The sequence below is a fragment of the Chenopodium quinoa genome, unplaced genomic scaffold (assembly GCF_001683475.1).
Source record: "Chenopodium quinoa cultivar QQ74 unplaced genomic scaffold, ASM168347v1, whole genome shotgun sequence".
In the NCBI taxonomy this organism is placed as follows: domain Eukaryota; kingdom Viridiplantae; phylum Streptophyta; class Magnoliopsida; order Caryophyllales; family Amaranthaceae; genus Chenopodium; species Chenopodium quinoa.
Window position 1 is genome coordinate 6,069,022 of NW_018745410.1, and position 7,408 is coordinate 6,076,429.

At 36.1% G+C, this 7,408-nt stretch overlaps 1 long non-coding RNA gene across 1 annotated transcript; it reads right to left on the reverse strand.

Moving 5' to 3' along the window:
* Positions 1-315: 315 nt before the first annotated feature.
* LOC110713233 lies at positions 316-1,551 on the reverse strand. The gene is made up of 2 exons (XR_002509826.1): positions 1,321-1,551; positions 316-656 (listed from the first exon to the last, which is right to left on the reverse strand). It is a non-coding gene; the product is annotated as an uncharacterized LOC110713233 (long non-coding RNA).
* Between the last annotated feature and the right edge of the window lie 5,857 nt (positions 1,552-7,408).

A 7,408-nucleotide genomic window follows, 5' to 3' on the forward strand; every position in this document is an offset into this window, starting at 1 on the left:
AGTCCTAAGACACGTGTACTCATCACTACTACAAAATTGGTCAAAGAGACCCGTTTAAATAGGCCAAAGAGACTGCCTTAGAGGCGTTCTCTAGCAAAGCGGTCTCTTTGGCAAAGAGACTACTTCATTGGAAGCGGTCTTAATTTTTATAAAAAGTGAGACCTGTCATCTAGGATAGGCGGTCTCATTGGGTAGTTGTGGATCTAATAAATTAAAAGGGAAAGAGACCCGTGTTGTCAGATAAACAATCTCTTTTTTATTTTCACATAGACCTGTTATATTAGATAGGCGGTCTCTTGCAACATTTAATTTAAAAAAAAAAAATTCCAAAATAACCAATTTATTCATACAATTGATAACGTCTACATATATAAATACTTGGACACTATAATACGTAGGGAATAGGTACAAAATTCACATACAAAAATCCACACTAACACTTTAATCTGTATTAATATGAAAAAAAAAAAGCAATTCCACTACTATTTTGAGTGTTTTTTTTTTTATACAGAAATCTCATTTTCTATATCATAAAATCCCACCATTTTCGAGCTTAATGGAGAAACCCAGAAGTTATAGACATCTAAAATTGCAGAAGATTTCTTCAACTTGTCAAATCCGAGTAAATCAAGAATCATCAGATCAACTTGTAGAATCTGGGTAGAAGTATTCAAATACAAACAATTAGGAGTCATATTACTCATATATAAGCATCAAAATTAATTAACAAAATCAATTATAACAACACTTTGACTCAAACTGATGTGAAAAACTAAATCAAAACAGAAAAATATTTAAATAAAAAAGAAAAAGTAGGAGATCGAAAAGAAGAGATAACAACAGTTGTAAACAAGTTCAAGATTCGTGTGAAACTTTGAACATTAAAACAAAACAAAATACTCTTCATCAAACATTAAAAAACCAGAAGTATTATAATAGAAAAGATCTGCAATTCCAAAACACAAAATATATTTCTAATTTATAAGAATGGTTAACGCCCTTAACGGTGTAAATTCACCATTGTTTTGCACCAGATCTAAAATTCCATAGCACAAAACATACATACAAATCACGATTATCACAAAAATCGAACAACCTATCGTACTCGGTTGTTCACATAAATCAAATTAAAGTTTTAACACCAGATCTAACAAGCTCGAATTTTCTTGGTATATTACAATTTTTGGGGTTAGAACTCAAAGATCTCATCTAAATAAACTTATACGAAGTAGATAACAAGAATTAATGGGGAAAAAACCCCTATTTTTGCACCACATCTAAGAGCAAAATAATAAAATCGAAAAAGGGAAAATTTCACACCGAACGAGCATTTGAGAAATCGAAGAGCTTAATTTCGGTAATTTTGTTCACTTTCTTTCGCCATTATTCTTTCCTTTTCTTTGTTTATGGCTGCTTGATCTGCATTGTTGCTATTTGGCTTAAAGGAAATGGTTAGGGTTTGGAGGAGGAGAGAGAAAGAGAGATAAGAAGAGGAGGGAGGAGTAACAAGTAAGAGTGAGGGGGGAGAGAGAAATTAAAAAGAGAAAAAGACCAGTCTTTCATGTTAATAGGTCTCTCTATGAAAAACAGGAGACCGGTCAATTCAATAGGCGGTCTCTGATTTATTTTTAAAAAATCAATTTTTGGAAAAAACAAAATGCAAAATACCTGTCATCTTAAATAACAGGTCTCTCGAATGTTTTTACGCCTCCAACAAATGAAGTTAGAGACCCGTTATTAATAATAAACAGTCTCTTGGACCAAAGAAACCGCTTATGTAGATAACAAATCTTTTATATTGGGTCTCTTTGGCAAATTTTGTAGTAGTGCATCTTTTGGACAAAACTGATGAGAGAGTTGCTACCTTTCTTCCCTCTCACTGAATTTGGATATATGCCTCCGTTTTTGAGACATGTATTTCTATCTTGTGGACGTCCGGACCCAGTTCGAATACCGGACCCGGCTCGAATACCGGACCATTTCGGCTCGAATACCAAAAACCCCTTTTTCATCTTTTACTTTGTCAAAGTCAGGCTAAAGTTTCAATGACATATCGAGGGACTTTAGACTAACGATGACCCAATTGAGAGGAAATCCGCCCCTTTTATTCTTTTAAAACCGATCTCTTCTCATGACCTGACATCACCCAGAATACTTTTACTTGTAAGAGTGTTCTACAATTGCAAAGGATCAATCTAGATTCTTTAGCGCGTTAAGACTAGGAAGGACTTTTTCTAGCCTTAATAGCTACTTATTTCAAACACTTAGCGAACAAAGGATTGTTTCGAAATCCTTAAACATTACTGAAAGATATTCTCTATCCTTAGAGAACTTCGCAGAATGAGTCTCGGATTTATTTCCTTGACTACTTTGATCATCGTCTATTCTAGACTCGATCAAAGTGGGGGCTAACTGTAGACATCTACTTTTGGCCTCCTGTCCCAACAGGAAGTGCAATGACGATAAATAGAGCCATCTTCGTGTTGGATCAAAGTGAAGAATACTTATGGATAACTGGTTAAGCCACAAAACACAAAAGACTAACCCAAATAAAAGAAAAGCCAAAACAAAGGTCAATTAATTAAACCCGATCATAATCAGGCTTAAGCCCGTGATTAAACCCTAATAATGACGGATTTAGGAGTGCCTAGGTTAAAACTTAGTGCTGCCGCAGAAAAAGTCGCGCGCATCTCACAAAGTCAAGCTAGGCTGCCATGCGCAACTATTTCAGTTGCGCGCGACACCTTGCGCAACTTCCAGAGTTGTGCTGCGGAAGATTTGTAATTATTCAAAAATTATACGAAAAATATAAAATCGAATCTTACCATAAAGTCGCGCGCAAGACCAATAGTTGCACTGCACATAACAGCACAACTCTATAACTTGCGCTGGGTTACCGCACGCAACTTCATCTGTTGCGCGCGACACCTGTTGCGGAAGATTGCTCGAAACCCTAAACCTAATCCTTCTTTATATATACGAGCTTAAACCGAGGCTTCAGCATACAAAAATTAACCTAAAACTCTGGCAAAATAACTTGTGAACTTGTTCAACCTAGCCCACTTATCCTAAACACTCACCCTTTCGATATTTTGTTACTACGGTGGAGATTCCCCAACAAGAAGGTGTCCATAAGTGTTCTAAACAGAGATCTAGCAAAGAGAAGTGGTAAATTCCCGAGCACTTAATTAAATCACCTTCATTTTTCTTGTTTAAAAGGACTTTAATTAATTAATTAGTGTTGTTTGATCACCTTTAAAATAATTAATTAATCAATTCCACATAGTATCTTGTGTTAAATAAAGACTAGAATTGAATTAAATAATTGTTGGTTGATCACTTAAGCCAAGGCGAATCTTGCTTATTTATTGTTCTTTCACGAATATTATTAAATAAGAAAAACGACTTTTGCAATGTAATTCCTACGTGAATTAATGCTAGTAAATAAAATCAACTAACATAGTTTTAGATACACGTTGCATATTTTGTTTGGTGATGAAATTGTGAAAAATGAAGAGCTAGTAGAGGCCGTACTAGGGCTAGGATGACGATTCCCCTCTAAAAGGAACGTTATCTTAGTAACCTTGCTCCCGAACTCGTTTCTGGTTTATAGACCAATTTGGGCATGGGTAAACTTATGATTTGTGCTACTCATTCCATAAACTCCACATGGAAGAAAGGCATGAACGAGGTTTATGAGTTTTTCCTAAAACTCATTGGCAACTCCTACTTGTTTCTTATAAAAAAAGCGTGATGATGGAATCAATTCTAATTCAAGGTCCCCCAAACAGTCAGGAATTCAAATCCTACTACACCTTAACAAGTGAAAAGTCCTAGGCTTTTAAGCGGCCAAGGGCATTTAAGGAGAGTACCTCTTACGACGGATGTTGTCGTCAGGCGACATATGTTGTCGTTATGCGTCAACCTTGTCATCTGGTGCTTGATACGGGTCTTCCCTATTTTGCCCTTGCTGGTGCTGTTTGTTTCTCGGTTTCGCTCCAAACTTTGAACTTGGTCGTTTCCTTTCAACCAAATCTGCTCAAATCTTTTGCAAATTAAAGCTCTTCATTACTGATCTATGTAATTTTGCTCAAACTCCTCTTATCTTGGAGGAATTTCATGTGTCATATTCGCGGTTTTTTCGAAAAAATCCGAGAATGTCATCGCTTACTGAGATGCACTTGCATTTATATTTTGACTGTAGGACTTTGCTTATCCTTTCTTTAGGGGTAACCTAAGGCTTAGTGTTGCTTGACTCATTGACTTGACATGACTCAAGGTATAAACTTGACTTAATGATGACTCACCTCGTGTGACTCGTGTGTGCATAGATGACTCATGAAACTCGATATGTATATGACCCGAAATGCAGAAAAACAAAATTTTCCATCATTTTTGTGGAGGGTACCGACTTTCTCCCAAAAGAAAAAGACGCAAAAAGAAGGAAACGAAGTTTTTGATGGTGCATGTTGAATGAACTTAGTTAAATGTTGTTGATACTATCTCTCAAGGTCCAAGGATTAATCCATCCTAGGCTATCTCAATTGTTGACTCAATGATGAAAGTATTTGGGTAACTTAGGCACGGAGGCTAACCACTTCATACTTTGTGATGCAATGATGAGTGATGAGTGATATGACAAGGCATGCTTCAGCGTTGTGTTAAGATTTCATGACACAGGGTTCCTAAGGGAAGTATATTTGGTCATGTATCTGTGATGTGTGTGATAGTGACACTAAAGTTAGGCCGCAAAGGCTAAGTGTATGGAAAGAGATATTGAAAAGAGTCAAGTGGTGGTGACTCTTAGGCTGGGTAGGCTAATGATGTAAGGATCAAGCCCCCAAGTCTAGCTCTACATGAATAGGGATGAGCATTGGAGATCCTTTAATATTATCATGGTGTGAGTGTGTGAATGTGAATATGAATGCATGTTTATTACAGCCGCACCTTGATGTTAGGTTGCCTACGTATCCGTTAGGAATCAGGCCGAATGTAGCTCTAGCCGAACCTCGCACAAGTGTGTGTATACCTCAAAAAGGTCTTTTAAGGGTTGTAATGTGGTTAGGCTAAATGTTGAAGAAGAAAGGGATAAAGGCTCAAGACCCTAGATAAGCCCCCAAGGTGTGCAACCTTGCTTTTAAATCTTTATATTTTTATGCTTGAGGCTTTTACTCTTTTTCTAGCTTTCTTTTCTTTTTTTACTTTTGCATTTTTTTTTATTTTGAACCTTTTTTATAAGTGTTGGAAATCTCGATCATGCGGTCTATCACTCACTTGGAATTTGTGTTTCTCAGGCACGGTACCGAGCACTCGATAAGAGACGCAATCTGATATGTGTTCATATCGAAGACATTTTCATATCAAAGACATTGGAACACTTGCCCTTTTGTACAGTTTTATTTTTTTTTATTGCTTTTTTATTTATCTTGATCTTTTGAAGTCCCTCAAGCTTTTTATGAAATTGAAAATTTCATAAGTTGCACACCATCCCATCCCAAGGATAGGTAGATATGGGTTGAATAATGAAAGGTCTATTGTTTGACGAGGCTCAAAGTGGTTTATCAAAAAAGAATTGCATATTTTAAGGGTGAAAGGTGATATGATGTGGCTATAAGGAGTGCCTCAAATCATTGGTATACCTTGTGTTTAGTTTGACATGGAATTTTTTTTTATTTTTTATTTTTTAGCAATGCAATGATCATATGTAAGGAAATAAATTCTCATTTTATTAAAAGGGAAAAAGAAAAAATCTACAAAGTTAATCTATGGGAAAAGAAAGGTTCCTATCTATACTTATTGAGGAAAGGAAAAAATGAAAAAGAAATAGAAAAAAAGGTCATGAAATCTTGTCGTTGAAGCTCGCCTCTTGTCTTGTGTCGTTTGCTTCATCATCACCCAGTCTTCTCGCTAACTAGAGGCAATGGGATCTTGTTTGCTTCTATGAGATCTTGAATGAGATTTTGAAACCTGTAGCATTTATCGGTATTATGACCATTTATTTGATGGTACTTGCAATAGGAATTGGGATCCCATCTTGAAGATCGCTTTTCTAGTGTTGGATCCTCGGTAGGGCCAATATGATTGATTAATCCTCGATCATAGAGACGATCAAAAGCAGCATCATAGGTCATTCCAATGAGTGTGAACTCTCTTTTTGGTTTCCTTTTAGATCCTTGATTATCCATGGCTAAGACACCATTATGGTAAAAAATACTAACATTGTTACTAGAGTTGGCGTTTTCGGAAGAAGAAGAATTGTTGTTCTTCTTTCCTTTCCAACCACTGTGGTTACTATTGTTAGTAGCTTTTTGCTTTGCGAGGTCATCTTCGATTTCAATTCAGATGTCATAGACGGCCTTGAAAGTATTCAAATTATGTTGATATTTTAAATGCTTTGAATACTTCTCTTGGAGATTCTTGATATATATCCTTGCAGATTCTTTTTCGGTGGGCACCTCAATCATCTTAGCGGAAGTTTCCCTCCACTTATTAAAGAAAGAAGTAAAGCCTTCATTCTTTTTTTGAATTAGCATCTCGAGTTGTCTATAGTTGGTTTCGACTTGAATATTACACTTATACCTATCAATGAAAGCGTTTACAATAGCATCCCAAGTAGAAGTTTTCTCTTTAAGAGAAAAGAACCATTGTTAACAAACGGTTTCAAGAGATAAAGAAAACAAGGAATGAAAGACTTTCTTATCAATCCCCTTAATGTTCATTATAGTTTCAAAGGCTCTTTAGTGGAAATAAGGATTATCTGTTACCTTGAACTTAGGGATGTCAGTGGCATTGAACTTCTGCGGAAGAAGCTCCTTGTCCACCAAGACCACTTGCGAGCTAATGCCCTGGAATTTATAGTCATTGGATATTTTGCTCAAGCTTTCTTGCATGACCTCCATATGTTGTTGCTTCATAGGGTCATTGATTTGAATGGTTAAAGCCTTCAACACCTCAGTCACGTCAGCCATTTGCTTCTTAAGCTCATTGACTTCTTCTTGACTTGCCATTATCTTCTTAGCTTTTCTTTTTCGAGCGATTGGTTTGTCAAAAAGTTTTACTTAAATAAAGGTGTTGTCTTTGATTAATCGCCCTTCTCTCCTTAACCAACTATTGGAAAGGGAAATTAGGGATATTCATTGTTAATAATTTGACTCAACTCTATTCAACATGCAATAGATAGAAGGAGGTTGGAGGAATGAATATTGTGATATGGGGAAAGCATGTAGAGAATGGAAATATGATGTAGATGGAGAGATATGAAAAAATTAGGAATAGAATGTACCCCCTACTCAAATGACGGAAAAAATGACTCATGCATGAACTTAAGATATGGTCATAGTGACATATATAAAGTGTGTGCTAAGACTAGTGAGTGTAGGTGACATGTTAGGAATCTTGTGTAAGACCA